At 36.3% G+C, this 16780-nt stretch overlaps 1 long non-coding RNA gene across 2 annotated transcripts in view; it reads right to left on the bottom strand.

The window, feature by feature from the left end:
• Nucleotides 1-2253: 2253 nt before the first annotated feature.
• The window catches only part of LOC110208578 (uncharacterized), a 62025-nt gene continuing 47498 nt past the window's right edge, over nt 2254-16780 (bottom strand). For both annotated transcript variants that reach the window (XR_013487499.1, XR_002324561.1), the window contains exon 3: nt 2254-2469. This is a non-coding gene — a long non-coding RNA (uncharacterized LOC110208578). The remainder of the gene's footprint in view (nt 2470-16780) is intronic.

Genomic DNA, 16780 nt, shown 5'->3' with positions numbered 1-16780 from the left:
TGGCGATGTGGTAGAGGGAGGAAGGAGGAGAGAGAAGTCTAGAAAGTCAGGAGCCCAACCTGGAGAGGAGTGGAAGAGTGAACGTGGCAAGCCTTGCCACTTTTCCTTAAAATGAAGTTTCATGAAGGAACTGATCAATCAGAAGAGGGGACCTAAGGGGCACAGTGATCTTCCAGGATGACAGAATTACTCATTCAAGGAATACAGCCATATTGTTATCCTTTCTGGTCATAAGGTTGAAGTGGTCAAAATAGAGATCATTTGAGAAAAAGGAGACAGGTAACTTTAGGCTTGGGAGATGAGTTTATTTCCAGCTTGTAAGAGTAAAAGAGAAGTCAGTGTCTTAGGAAAAAATCATATTCATTGCTATTGTTTGCTTGCAATTGGTGGTGGTTATTATTTTGAGATATTGTGGAAAACAATCAAATTGAGAGAAAAACCCCATTTACATGAAATAACTTCTAAATAAATCTCTCAGTCGAAATTCAAATAAATTCTCCTCCACCCTTTCCATACGAAGAGAGCACACTGCATGTGATCTATCCAAGAAGGCAGCAGCCTGGGAAAAATCTAACATTTCATGGGAAAGCCATAGATCTAAATAACAAAGAAAAGTTAATAAGAAATCCAAAGGCAAATTTGAGTGGGAAAACTTAGTTTCAGAGGTAAAAAGGAAATAAAAGAACAGCGGTGGGAATGGATAGAGGGTGAGCCTTGGAATCTTGAAGATCCAGGTTCAAATGCCACCTCTGACATATCCGGATGTGTGACCTTGGATGAAACATTTAACCTCTTCTTCTCCCAACAAGTCTTCAAAACAATAAAGTTGTACAACAGTTCCAGATCTGTGTGGATAAAGGGAATTTGCTCACTGGGAGTTCCCTACAACAATGATATCACAGGTCTGGTCCCCACCTCACTCCCTGTCCCCCCACCAAAAAAAAAAAAGAATAGTAAAATAGAAAAGATTCAGAATAAGAAAAATGAGAGAACTAATTGAAAAAAATTAGGAAATGTCATCTTTAAAATGTGCATTCTCTGTAGCTGTCTTCCAGAAGGAGAAGGGCAGAGAGGATATCCTCACCTGTCATCTCAACACTGTGGATGCAGACTGGTATGTAACTTAAAATCAATCATCAGTTATTGAACAGATATTCATCAAGTATCTGAGAATACAAACACAAAAGTAAGAGTCTCTGCCCTTAAGGTGCTTACATTTTACTTAGGATGTTCACAGATATGTAGAAAATTGAATAGATAGATAGATACATATATACATACACACACATGTGTGTATGGGGCGGGGTGCAGCTAGGTTTTACAGGAGATGGTGAGAACTCTGGACTTATAGTCAGGGAGATCTGAGTTTAAATCCAGCCTCAGACACTTACGAGTTGTGATCTTTGGCACATCACTTAAGTTTTGTTTGTCTCAGTTTCCTCAGCTATAAAATGGAGATAACAGCAGTTCCTACTCCTCAAAGTTGTTACAAGGATCAAGTGAGATATTTATAAAGATCTTACCACGGTACTTAGCACGTAGTAGGTACTATTTAAAATGCTAGATATACATTCACATCTCTATCTGTGAATGTATATCATATATACATATATGATAACCTATGTGTGTAATATGATATACATACACACATACATTTAAATACATAATGATGCCCCACCCCTAACTGATGAAATCAGGAGAACTGCCTGGGTTATTGAGAAGCTCAGTGACTTGCCTGGGTTTGTACAGAAAACACACATCAGGGCAAAACATTAACTCAGGTCTTTCCCACTCAAAGGCTGTCCCTCTACCTACTTTGCCACGCTGTTTCTCACCCTCTAAATGCAAGTTCAAAATTCACTCTAGTTATGACTAAACTATCCTAACGTGCAGTACGCGCCAGTGCCCAGTGCCATTTGATATATAACTCTGATGGGCATACCTAGGTAACTTTCATACCCACCTCCACTGCCACCCCAGAGGGCCCTGGGGAGAACTGGTGGCTTCCATTACTCATCCTCCACTAACAATATAACATCTTATGCATCCCACATACAATGAAAACTGATGGTTTTCACTTCATCTCATTTCATCATGAAACCAAATGGCTTTCATTCCCTTCCTGCTTTTGGTTCAACTGACTTTTCACCATCTCAAAGATTAATTGTGTGTTATGCTAAACAGGTAACTTAATATATACAGTAAGCACATTTACCAAAAAGATGTTCAACTGTACCTTATAGGACTTGCCCTTACTGGTCATAGAGATCAATATTAGAAGATTCCATTTTATTATTTTAATTCGATTCTTTTACCAGACCTTCAATTTCATCAGTGTGTGGTGATTCTGAGGAGGTACTTCCTCTACCAGGGCAGAGCATGTGAATCACTGAGATGTGCAGACTTTTCTACTTGATAATGAGTTATATGTCCCATGTGTTCTGAGCTGCTTAGTGCTGGAGCTGACAGCTGATTCAACAGAAAGGAAAAAAAAACAGCAGGATGGAAGAAAGAAGTGATTACTTTTATCTTTTTAAGGTTTTTTAAAATTTTTATTGAACATGGCTATAGGGACAGTACCACTGATCTAGGGAAGGCCTAATAAAAACATCATTATTTCTACAAGATATAAGATGGGTATGAAAAAGACTAGATTATGAATACAGAAAGGATAGCATTTGGTTTTTTTGTTTTGTTTTGTTTTTGCTTTTTTGGTGAGGCAATCGGGGTTAAGTGACTTGCCCAGGGTCACATAGCTAGGCCAGATTTGAATTCAGGTACTCCTGACTCCAAGGTTGGAGCTCTGTCCACTGCACCATCTAGCTTCCCCCTAGCATTTGGTTTTTAAATAAAATTAAGGACATAAGATGTTGTTAGTGTAATAGTGATAACAGGAATCATGTATGTTTTCCACAATAATTTTTCTGTGGATTTCAGATTTAGCAATGTAGGAGCTAGATTACTGAATTTTAAAATATATTTTATTTTCCTTCAATTAAATGTTAAAACTATATAACATTTTTTAAAAGTTTTGAGCTCCAAATTCTATGCCCCCCCTTCTTTTTCTCCCTCCTCCTTGTGACGGTAAGCAATCAGATATAGGTTTTACATGTACAATGATGTAACACATTTCCATACTAGTAGTCATTTTGGATTACAGAATTTTTTAAAAGTCAAAGTCATTGTCTTGTACAACAAAGTCTTGTTTATTTATCACTGTATGTAAGGAAGCTAACAGTTATTTAGAATGATAGGACAAGACGATTGAAGCAAAAGAAGAACAAAAAGTAGGTACTGAAATAGTGGTTTTGGGACTTAGTATTAAAAAATACAAGCACCTTGTAAAAGATTTATCTTACAGTTCTTCTATGAATAATATGATATAAAATGATAATTTTGACATCATGAAGAAATTATCTCAAGAATTATCTAAACACAAGAAAAGACTAAAATTGTGATGTTTTTCTTAATTCCAAGAGGACATTGTTTCTAGAATTAGTTTCATGTTATATTCTTCTAGCATATTTATCAGATTCAGATTCACTTTTTAAAATCTTATTTATAAAAAAAATAAAATTTTATTTATAAGCATTTTATTTGAAATATGTAGAAACAAGTCCAAAATCCTACTTACTTCAATTTCTAGTCTTTAGTTATTTCCTATTTTTCTTCTTTATCCAGTCTAGTTTCACTATTCTTATGATTAGAATAAAAAACAAACACACAACATCACCCCAGTCTTAACCATCTTATATTCATTAAGACCCTCTACTCCAGATAGATTATCCCATTCACTGCATGCTGAATACTCCAGGAACACATAGACACCTTTGCTCAAACCATTCCCCCTTCCTCAAATGCCCTAAAGCTCTCTTCATCTTTCTAAATTCTACTATCCTTCTGGATTCCCTTCTCCATGAAACCATTCGTGATCACTTCAGCCCACACTGATTTATGCCTCCTCAGAAACACTGAATGAATGAATCTTACTTAGAAAGACAAATCTGTTTGTCTTACATGTGTTTATATATGTAAAACAAAGTCATGTTGTAAAATAGTAAGGCTTCCTTGAAAAAGGTCAGGTTGGTGATTCATTCACTCAGAGACAGAATGGGGGAGTTGTTCATTGAAAACTTCTGGGCAGACAATAACATCACATTTCCTCTAGAGAAGACACGAAGAACAAAATAACAACTGGCATTTGTACATCGTCGTAAGGTTATAAAGCACCTTACATAGATTATTTCATTTGGTTGGGTGTTCTCCTTTATTCTCAAAGAGGACCAAAATGACATCACTGTGTTGATGTCAAGGCACAGTGTGTCTGTGGCTAATCAGACCAAGATGACCTTGGAAGGCTCTATCACAGGTGGGGAACAAATAGAACACATGAGCATTTGGAATGGAGATGGCTGGAAATTCGTACAGCTCAAGTTTCCATTGAGCTACTGCAATTCTGCTTTGCTCATAGAGCACAGTGCCTTCTTTGATGTTGGCCTGCAATATTGGACAGTCTTATGTCAATGTCTCCTATGTCTCACAATTGATTGGAAAGTTCTTCAGAGAGACCTTGAGAGTATCGTCATACCACTTCTTCTGACCTCCATGTAAACTTGTCTTGTGTGAGTTCTCCATAAAATAGTCTTTATTTTTATTATTTGTATTACATTTTATATATTATATATTATATTTTATAATATTTTATTATTTGTTATTATTATAGTATTTTGATCATTATTTCATTTAGGACTCTAAACAATCCTTTGAGGTACAAACCTATATGAAAGATGAGAAAGCTAAGGAAAAAAAGCTAAGTGGACTGCCTACACTCGTATAGAAAATAAGCATCAGAAGTCAAGTGTCGAATCCAGGTCTTCCTAAATGCAAGTTCATCACTTTATCCATTATATCATCACTATATCCATTATATCTTTTTGAGGCAATCAGAGTTAAGTAATTTGGCCAGGGTCACAAAGCTGTTAAGTGTCTGAGGCTGGATTTGAACTCAGACCCTCAACTCCAGGGCCAGTGCTTTATCCATTGTGCCACCTAGCTGCCCCAAGGATGGCTGTTCTTGAAGAAATGTTCAAGAGCAGTGGTTCCCAGTCTTTTCAGGACTATGGGGGCTCCCTTTTTAACATCAAAAAAAAAATTCATGGATTTCCTAAGAAGCTGGCTATCTTTCCTGAGAGGGAAGAAAGAATCAGACAGAGGCAGTTAAAAAAACTAGTTGAGACAGTAACACTCTTTAGTAAGAGATTTAATTTATGGGATGAAAAAAGAGAAGGTCAAAACAGTTATTGCAGTTAAGGGAAGTAATGATATGACATACTTTTTCAACATATTATGTCTCTTTTCATCCTTTTTGCTCCTCCGTATCATACGACTGATCACTTCAAAATGAATTCATTTCTACTTTACTACAAATAAGCTCTCTATCTTCCACTACTGAAGTATCCATGAGTCTGAAGTCTTTAGATAATTGAGTGTCCTAACGGGAATCTCATAGGAGGCGGAACAAAGGATGGATAAAGGATGATCAGAATCTTAAGACTAGATCGATCCAATGAGGTGCAGGTGGGCAAGGGTAGCAGTCACAACAGCAGGCAATGGGAAGTTCAGAAGGTCAGCATCAGGAAATACTGACAATAGATAATAGTCAGTGAACCAAGCAAGCAAATGGTTAATATCAGGGAGGTCTGGCAGCAAGTATCAGGAAGCTAAACAAAGGAACTGGGGTTCCAGGAGAGGATCCCAGTCCCACTTGAAAATTGAGCATTGGGCAAGGACACAACTTAAGGAAATTAAAAGGGATCCAATTACTAGAAATAGGAAGACAAAGGCAGGAGCTTCGTCAAAAGGAACACTGTGAGAATTTTATTACTAAAATCAGCGTACAAGGTCAGAACATGACCAGTGCTAAGGCTGACTTGCCTAAAGGCCAAAATGGCCCCAGCCTTTGGATAAGGCTGCAGATTAAGGGTCAAATAGACATAATTGTGGTGTTTGGAGTGTACGAAGACAGGAAGACATTACAACCTATATCTTCTACCCATCTATCTTTGTTCTGCCTTCTGGAGCAGATGATTGCTTTCATGAAATTTCACTTTCCTCCATCATCTAATCTTCTCCAAATTCAACTTCTCTAGCTTGTTCAACCATTTCCTTTATGCCATAGCTTACAGACCCCTTACTGTCCTACTTGTCTTCATCTGGTCATACTCTCATTTTCAATGACTTCCTATTATATTCAAATTTTTAAAATTTTATTAAGTTTCTACTAGGTTGTAAGACACTGTGCTAAGTGCCCCTGGACATATCCAGGGGTGTGCTGGAGCCGGTTCAAACCAGCTCAGGACAGCCAATTGTTAAATTTATAGTGTTTAGGAATCAACAAATATGACAGATCAGTGCTTGATTTATTATTTTGTTGATTGGCTAGACTTAATAAAGTGATGGGAAACGTTAATTATGAAGATTAAATTTAAGTGTGTAATACAAACTTTTATTTTTTTCTGGAGATCTAGTTGTTAAACAAACCTTATTCTCTCAGGAAACTTACAATCTAATAATAAAGGGAAATACACAGACAGCCTATTATAGAAAAAAAAAAGAATGTATCAAGTACAAAGGAAAGGCAAAGGACTATGAGGAAATTGAGAAGAGATCGCTCTCATTAGAGGAAGGGAGAGACATGAAAGATTTTATGGAATAAGAAACACCTGAATTGGTCCTTGCAGGCGAAGGATTTCAAAAAGAAGAGATGAGGGTGAAAAGTCAGTTGCAGGCATAGAAGACATCATGAGGAAAGAAAATGGAGAATACACCAGCAAGCTGAAATAGAGTGCATGAAGGGAAATGATATTAGATAAAACTGTCAAGGTAAGTTGGAGTCATATTACGGAGGAGAGATCACATTTTATGGAGGTCTTTGAATGCAAGGATAAGGAATTTGTTCTTTATTCTGTAGGTAATAGAGGGACCCTAAAGGTTTCTGAGTAAATGAGTGATGTGATCAGAGTAGCACCTCAGAAAGATTACACTGGCAGTTATGTCAAAGATAGATTGGGATGGCAAGATACTGGAAGGAGAAAGAACAGCTAAGAAGTTATTACAATATTCATAGAATTGCAAACTGTCAAAGTTGTAAGGGACCTCAGAGGTCGTCAGATCCAACCTATAGTTGAATAAGAAACCATTCTACATCATAGCTAACAAATAGCCTGCTTTCACTTGAAGAACTCCCAAAAAAAACTTCATTTGTCTTTTAAATAGCTGTTTAATAACTAATAACTAGGAGTTTTTGCCTTATATTAGGTCTAAACTTTACTCTGCAATTCCACCATTGTTCATGGTTCTATCTCTGTGTCTAGGTTTATTGTTATTCATCCTTTCAAAGAGAACCAATGACAGTACAATGTAAGATAAGGGATGACAAGTGATGTCTCGACTTGAACTGGATTTAAGTGAGGCAGAGTTGCACAAAGCCGTCAACCTCACTCTCTTCCAAAGTCATCAAAAGCCTGTGGGGCAAGACAGATTTGGGAGTAGATGACCTTGGCATCTTTGATGTCTGACCAATCCCTAAGTATTCCATACCACCTGCTTCAGCCACATTCATGGCCATTGGAACAAATTGTTTTCATCCACCCATTCCACCAGGGGAAGTCTTCATAGTCCATCTGCCCAGACCGTTTTACCAGGGTGTGGAGCAACATACTTGCCACGGCATCTTGGAGCCACAGGTGAGCCACTCATCCGTGTCTAAGTGCACCAAGTCTAACACCCTGCTCTGCGTGACAGCTCTGGAAATGCCTGAAGAAATGGAATGCCAACTGTACCCTACCAGACAAGGGGTCATCCAATATCTGCTTGACAGACCATCAAGAAAGCAGAGCACAACACGTTTCTAGGCAATCCCTTGTGCTTTAGGACAGCTCTAATGGTTAGCAAGCTTTTCCTGACATTAATCCTAAACTGACCTCTTTGTAACTTCTACCAATTGCTCCTAGTTCTTCCTTTTGGGGACAAACAGAACAGATCTAGTCCCTCTTCAACACAAGTCCTTCAAACAATTGAAGATTGCTATCGTGTTTCCCTTGAATCTTCTCTTCTCCAGGCTAAACATGCCTAATTCCTTCAACTGTTCCACATACAACATGTCTTCAAGACCCTTCACTATCTAGGCATCCCTTCGGGGGACATTCTCTGGGTTATCAATATCCTTTTCTACATGGTGACACCCCAAGTGGTGTACAGTACATAGATGAGGGCTGACAAGAGCAGAGAGTACAGGTAGACTATCACCTCTCTGTTCCTAGAAGCTACACCTTCCTTCATGTAGCTCAAGATTCCATTAGCCTTTTTGGCTGACACATGATATCATTGAATCATATTGACCTTCTGGTATACTTAAAACCCCAGCTCTTTTTCAGAACAATTGCTGTTTAACCATGACTCCCCAATATTGTACTTGTAAAGTTGGTTTTTGGTATACAACTAAAAGACTTCATAATTAACCCTACTGAAATGCATCTAATTAAATTCAGCCAATGATCTAACTTGTCAACATTCATTTGGAGCCTATCATCATCTGAATGTTAGCTATTCCTCCCAATTTTGTGTCATCTGCAAATTTAATACCATATATTCCTTTCTCCAAGTCACTGATAAAAATATTAAACAGCAAAGAGCACAGGTTTCTAGAATACTCCTCTGGAGATCACCTGTTACACTGATATTTAACCATTAATAACTATTCCTTGAGTTTGGTCATTTGATCAGTTCTCCTTTGGGCTAATTGTATTCTCTTCTAAGTCAATAACTCCATCTTCTACGCAATTTTCTGTGCTCTTGACACTGGATTTAACCTCTCCTGGTGTTTTTGGGCTCAGAGCACTGGCATCCTTCACTGTTCTCAGTCAAAACCCTGTGGGTGGCTGTCCTTGGCAACGGTGTTGTTAAGGGATTCCACCCTGTAGTTTCCCTGTTTGGGGTACTGCCATCTGCCATCTCCCCCAACTCACTGGAATATCTTAAGTTGGGGCACTGCCTTAGTCTTTTGACCTTTTCACCTGAGCATGTGCTGACTTTCCCAGAAGGATCAATCTTCCAGCATGATGACTTCTTGCTATCTTTTTTTGTGCAGTACTGGGCTGGTTGACGATACTTTCTAATGTTTCTCTTTAGATTTCTTCATGATTTTTCAATCTGCTACCATTTTTAGATCATTGCCAGAGTGTATGAATTGAGCAGCAAGGCTCCTTTTAATCCTTTCCTGCTGCTATCTTAACTAGAACTCCTAAATCCTCTAGTTCCAACTAATACAATATTTTTTGGCGCTGAATGAACATGGAAGAATGAGAAGGGGGATATCTGAAGGAGAGGGGAAGATTTCAATCCCAAGTGACTAGAAAGATAAAAGTTAGCATAAATAGATAAGGAAGGCTTGGGAATAAAAATTATTAACTCAGCTTGAGATGTTGACTTTACAACACCAGCAGCGTATCAAGATGTAGTTATCTAGGAGGGACTTGAAAATATAGGATCTATAACTTTGTCAATAAATTAGGACTCAAAATTAAGATGTTTGAGTCATCTATGTCAAGGTATTAAAGAAAATGAAGTTATAATCATCTCACTAAAGGAGAGGCTGTATAGAAAAAAGAAGAGGGCCAAAGACAAAAAGGTCAGGGAATCCATGTATACAGAGCAGGAGAAAGAGAAGGAATCAGTGAGAAAGACAAAGATATGAAGTGACTATTAACAATTTCAATAAGGCAGAGAAGTCAAGGGCATTTGGACTTAAAAAGTGGAAGCTACTTGATTTGTCGATAGTTATATGGAGAGAGTTGTCTGAGTCCAGTAATCAGAAGAGAAGCCAAATTGCAAGGGCTTGAAGAATTAATGGGTGACAAGTAGAGGTCGTCTATTCTTCTCAGAACTTTAACAGTAAAAGGGAAGAATAAGAAAGAAGAGTAGCTTGAGGAGAAATGAGATCAATGCCTCATTCTTGTTAGAACGGGTAGACCTTGATACATTTGAAGACTGAGGCAGTGAAGCCAATAAAAATTAATTATGCACATAGGAGAATTGTATAAGAACAAGATATCACAAAAGAGATGGGGGGATATAGAATAAAAAATACAAATGGTGGAGTTAACCATAGCAAAGAGAAGAGCTACTTTTTTTTTCTCCTGTGACTAGAGGGAGAAAGGAAAGGATGTTTGAGGTATATACAGGAGTAGAAGTGAGGAGTTGATGGAAGTGTTCATATTCCATTCAGATCAAAATGGCATTAAATGTACCAAATATAACAAAATAGCATACAAAAACAATATTGTAATAACAATATAGCTTTAGAAGAAAGAATGGAACAACTAGTAGAATTTCTGAAATGCTTTAGGTATTTAAGAAGAGCACTTAGGAAATACTTAAGGTTGGAAATTAGAATTACTGGAACTAGAATAATTCTGCTTAGAATACAGACTTGCAAAATTTTTATAAAGCAATAACTGAGAACAAAGCAGAGATAGAACTCAAAATTGCAACATCCTAAGGAAAAATATAAAAAGTAGAATGAAAAGACAATAACAGGAAGAATGCTTGATGGCAATACATACCAAAACACCTGACCTTAAAGACAAAGCTCAATGTTACAATATAAAAATTGTTGGATTCATTGGAGGGGAGGGGAAACCATTACGAAACAAAGAATTTGAATGCTATATTCCAAGAAATTATAACAAAAACATGCCCATAAATACTGGAAACAGGTGTAAAAGTTCAGAACAATAAAATCCAAAAGATACCAGAAGGCAGGAGAACCACATTTAATTTACTCACACATATTATTACAAAGTTCCAAGACCTTCCATATTAAAGAAAAAAGTGTTATTGAATTATATATTTCCCTTGGCAAGAAAATTATAAAAAAGCCTGTTAGTAAATGTAAAATCATGGACCTAAGTGTGAGCTGGGAAGGAGATAAGAGCAGGGGAAAGCTGTAGATAGAAGATAGAAACTGGGATCAGAATGTATGAAGCAAAACAAGCTTAATGTTATTTTGCATTTATTGTTTGAGGTAACATAAAAGTCAATCAGTCACTTAATCAACAAACATTTATTAAATGCTATTACGTGCCAAGCACTAAACTAAGCACTGTGGATACAAAAAGAGGCAAAATACAGTCCCTACCGTCAAGGAGCTTACCATCTAATGGGGAGGTAACATAGAAATATATACAAAGCAATCCATATACAGGATAAATAGAAATTAACTAACAGAGAAAAGGAACTAGAATTAAGACAAGCTGGAGAAAATTTCCTGTAGAAGGTGGGATTTAATCGGAACTTGAAGGAAGCCAGGGAGGTCAGTAGACAAAGCAGAGGAGGGAGAGCACTCTGGGCATTGAGGTCAGCCAGAAAAAATAAGCAGAGTTGAAAGATGGAGTGTCTTTTTAATGGAATGACCAGGAGGCCAGTTAAAGGGTACATGTTGGGAAGCAAGTTATATGAAGATTGGAAAAGTAGGAAGGGGCAAGCTTATGAAAGGCTTTAAATGCCAAATAGCATTTTGTATTTAACCCTGAAAGGCACAAGGAGCCACTGGAATTTACTGAGTAGAGAAGTGACTTGATCAGACTTGCACTTTTAGAAAAATCACTTTAGTGGATGAATGGAGGATGGATTGGAGTGGGGAGAGACTTAAGGCCAACAGAACCTCCAAGAAGCTATTGTAATAATCTGGAGATGAGATGATGAGGGCCTACACTAGGGTGGTAGTAGTATCAGAAGAGAGAAGGGGGTGTATGTGAGAAATGTTTAAATCAACAAGTCTTGGTAACAGATTGGATATGGGGGCACGGGGAGTGTTAAAGACAGTGAGAAATCCAGAATGACTCTTAGGTTGTGAGCCTAAAGGAGTATGGGGATAATATTGCCCCCTACAGTACAGGAATGGTAGGAGGTGGGGATGGCTGAAAGCAGGAGTGGGGAAACTGAAGCCTTGAGGATACGTGTGGCTTAGAGGCTGCAGGTTCCCCACCTCTGGAAGAAAGGTAATGAGTTCTGATTTGAATATACTGAGTTTAAGATGTGTCCTGGAAATCTAATTTGAGATGCCTGAAATGGCAGATGGAGATGCAAGATTGAAGGTGAACAGAGAGTTTGGGGCAGGTTATATAGATTTGAGAATCATAGCATAAGATGCTAATTAAATTCATGGCTGCTGAGGAGATCACCAAGTGAAGTAGTACAGAAAAAGAATAGAAAAGCGTCCAGGACAACCCTGAGGGATACCTATGGTTAGAGGTCACGATCTGGAAGAGAATCCAGCAAAAGAGACACAGGAGTGGTCAGATAGGGAGATGGAGAACTCAGAGAGAATAGTGTCCTGAAAACCTAGAGAGAAGAGACTATCAAAAAGGAGAGAGATCAACCATGTCAAAGACCTCAGTGAGATCAGGGAAAATGGGGGATTGAGAAAAGACTACTTGATTTAGCAAGTAAGAGATCATTTTTTAAATTTTTTTTTTAATTTTTAGGCAATTGGGGTTAAGTGACTTGCCCAGGGTCACACAGCTAGTAAATGTTAAGTGTTTGGTCTGAGGCTGCATTTGAACTCAGGTCCTCCTGACTTGAGGGCCAGCGCTCTATCCACTGTGCCATCTAGCTGCCCCTGTAAGAGATCATTACTAACTTTGGAGAGAGTAGTTTCCGTGAAATGATAAGGCTGAAAGCTAGTTTGTAGGGGACTAAGTAGAAATTAAGAGGAGCATAATGGGAATAGATGGAGGTAGAAACAAATTAAGCAATTATAACTCTGAGTGGTAATGGGTTTAACCTACCTATAAAATGAAAGAAAGTTGCAAAGTGTATCAAAAAAAACAAAATTAAATATTTTTCTGTAAGTAAGGTACACACAAAAAAAAGACTTAAGATAATAAAAATGAGGGGCAGGAATAAAATGAATTCATCAAAATGAATCAGAGTATGGGGTTATAATTATGATTTGGATAGGAAACAGCAAAACCTGATATTCTTAGGAGACAAAAAGAAAAGCCATATTATGCTTTAAAACACCATACATGATCAAAAAAGGGCTATTTGAAATATAGATGTACTAAATGACATTGTGACTAAAGAGTTAAGGGAAAACATTTTAAAATAACAGATGAAGTTCATTCAAAAGTAGGAGGCTAGGCTAGGGGTTAGATTATGCTTGAACCTGCATATGGAAGGTGATAATCCTCAACCACATGTTTATTTGAACTGAGCAAGGGAATTGTTTTTAAGATTACCTAACTAAATATAGAATCTGAGAAAGCAAATCTGGAATAGGAAGAGATTTAAAAGGAATGTCTGCATATGAAGGTTAGAAACTATGTTGAGTATGTTTCCATTCATAAGCAAGGCAATAATTAAAGGAGACATTTTTCTTTTGAAACAGAGTCTAAGAGGAATATTAAAAAAAACACAAATCATGGATTTGAAAATAATATTACAAAAAACTTAGTTTGATAGGCTATGAAAGCTATTGACAAAGAATTCTAGAAACTATTTATTTGTAAATATTAATACCTTTACAAAAATGTGCTAGAGTATAAAAAACCTGCAAATAAATCAGAAGAGGGGGCAACTAGGTGGCACAGTGGAAACAGCATCAGCCCTGAAGTCAGGAGGACCTGAGTTCAAATGCAGCCTCAGACCAAACACTTAACACTTACAAGATGTGTAACCCTGGGCAAATCACTTAACCCCGATTGCCTTTAAAAAAAAAATAAAAATAAAAAAATAAATCAAAAGAGCAGAAATAATAAGAACATCCTTCTTGGACCACAACAATAAAAACTGAATCAGTAAAGGAAATATAAACAAAAGATTCAGAGGAAGGCCATGTAGTACTGTAGGAAAAGCAATAGATTTTGAGTCGGAGAACCTGGGTTCAAACGTAACTCGGCCACTTGTTATTTGTGTGATCATTCTGGGCCTCAGTTAACTCAAGTATAAAATGAGAGGAGTCAAGGCAATAAATTACAGAGTCTTTTACAATTTTAAATCTATGATCCCATGATCTGAATAGAGATTCAAAAACAATATCCCAAAGCATGAGTGGATCAAAGAACAAATCATAGAAACAATTTTTTAAAAGTATGCTAAAAAGAATAATGATATGTCAAAATTGATGACTTATAGCTAAAGTAGTCAGAGGAAAATTTATATTCCTCAACATTTGCAGTTTTAAAAATAGAATGAAATATATAGGCTAATTGAATATGAAATTTAATTTTTAAAATAATGTTTCATTTATATCTTTTATTTTCCCATCATCTTTATTTAGGAACATAACTTACTTGAATTTCTCTACCTAATGAACTATGCCTTATAAAAAAGAAAAACATCCAGATACTCCCCTGCCTATGCAAAAAAATGAGAGTGGTTGGGTATATGATATTAAAAGCTAGAAAAATCAACAAATAAATTGATAATCCCAAAATCAGTATAACATAAGAATTTTTTTTAAAAAATTATGCAAGAGAAAAAAGTAAGAGCAAGAAAATTAAACTGTAAAGCATAAAACTGTTTAGGACTTACAAACCATTAGCCAATTTGATTTTTTAAAGATGAAAAACAAATTATCAATATCAAAAATTAAGAAGAAAAATGTACAAAAAATGGAGAGAAAATTTAAAAACTATCAGAAGCTACTATATCCAATTATATGGAACAAAACTGAAAACAAACATTAAATGTAAAGATCAACAAAACAGGAAATATAAAAATCTAAGCAAGTAAAATATAGAAAAAATAAAATTCCCTAGTCATAAATGAAGTCTTACTGAACAATACTCATAGACCAGAGGATTCCAAAATATTCTATTAACTATATAAAGAACTAAAAAGCTCTACTATATAAACTGTTCTCAAAATTTTTTTTTAAAAAAACATTATGGTCTTGAAATCCAAACCAGAGACAGATACAGTAGAGAGAGAACACAGTCAGATGTGCATTAGCCAAGAAGAGATGGAAAGAAAACAGCTGTTTAAAATAATGAGAAAATTCATTAAGTATCTGGGAGTTTACCTACCAAGAAAATACATAAGCCATATAGTTTTCAGTCATAAAGGAGGACCAAAATAATTAGAGCAATGTTAAATGTTCATGGTAGCAGTCTATTATTAAGACGATCTCCTTAGTTTGAAAAAAGATTTCTTTAGATTATTTTATACCGTGTTCCACATCTGGATTCTACAACTGGATAAAAGAACTTCATATAAAAATAGCGTTAAAAAGTTTGACAAAAATAGGTTATATCTGTCATAAGTATGAAAGAATTAGTAGCCAAACCTTGGATATAGGAGATTTTAAAAGACAAAATAGACCATTACAACAGTGTAAAATTAAAAAGGTTTTGCACAAATAAATAATATCAATGCCACTAAAATAAGAAAAGTGTATAAACTGGGCAAAAATGTTCCTTAAACATCTCTGGTATAAGTGTGACATCAAAAATCTATAGGTAATTGACACAATTCTATAAGACTGAGCCATTCCCTAATATATGTGGTCAAGTTATGAACAAATTGTTTTCAAAAGTAGAAATCTAAACTATCAACAACACTTGAGAAAAGTTCCAAATCATTACTACGAGGCAAAATAAAATTGAAACAACTTTAAATTATTATGTAATACCAATCAAATTGGCAAAGATGGTAAAAGTTTGAAAAATTCAGTGTTGAAGGAATTATAGAGAGGCAGGGACCTACATGGCACAGTGGATATAGTGTCAGGCCTGGAGTCAGGAAGACCAGACTCATTTTCCTGAGTTCAAATCTGGCCTCAGACATTTACTAGTTGTGTGACCCTGGGCAAGTCATTTAACCCTGTTTGCCTCAGTTTCCTCATTTGTAAAATGAGCTGGAGAAGTAAATGGAAAACCATTCCAGTATCTTTGCCAAGAAAATTCCAGATGGGGTCATAAAGAGTCAGATACAACTGAAAACAGCTGCAGAAGAACTACAAAGAGACTTCAAGCCAGTCATAGTGGAGCTATGAATTGGTCCTACTACTCTAGAAGACAATCCATAGCTATGCAAGAAAAGTCACTAAATTGTTAAAACATAACAATCCTACTACATACTGGTTTATACCTCAAGAACAAAGAAATCAAGAAATCCATATGAACCAAAATCTTTATAGTAGCACTTTTCATAACAGCAAAGAATTGGAAACAAAGTTTCTTCTCTGGACTGAGGCATGTTTAAATGACTTGTGCAGCATAATTGAATTAATATTACTGTGATGTAAGGAGATTTGAATATGACTGATATAGAGCCTAGTAAAGAAGCATAGTAAGACTTATATGAACTGATGCAAAATGAAGTAGGCATAACCAGAAAAACAACATGTACAATGACTCTGACAATGGAAATGGAAATAAAAACAAGAACAAAACAATTGAAACTCAGTGCCGCAAAATTATAATGCTCAAGATTGGCCAAAGAAGAGATATGCTGACATGGAGTACTAGGAGTGTGAAAGACTATATAATGGCAGCCTTTTTCAGTCTACTGTTTAGTTTTGTTCAACTATTCTTTGCCTTCTTTTTTGACAAAATGTGAAATGGAGGTTATGTAAAAGCAAAAGATTTCAATAAATAGACTCACATGTATAAACATTTATGTCTGCACAATCTAAAACTGAAAAAAAAAAAGGCTGTAAGCAAACTGTGTGGGGAATGGCTAGGCAAACGGGTCTATGTAGGTGATGAAATATTAT

The sequence above is a fragment of the Phascolarctos cinereus genome, unplaced genomic scaffold (genome assembly GCF_003287225.1).
Source record: "Phascolarctos cinereus isolate Bilbo 61053 unplaced genomic scaffold, phaCin_HiC Scaffold_5;HRSCAF=322, whole genome shotgun sequence".
NCBI classification, from domain to species: domain Eukaryota; kingdom Metazoa; phylum Chordata; class Mammalia; order Diprotodontia; family Phascolarctidae; genus Phascolarctos; species Phascolarctos cinereus.
This window is presented reverse-complemented; position numbering and strand designations above follow the sequence as displayed.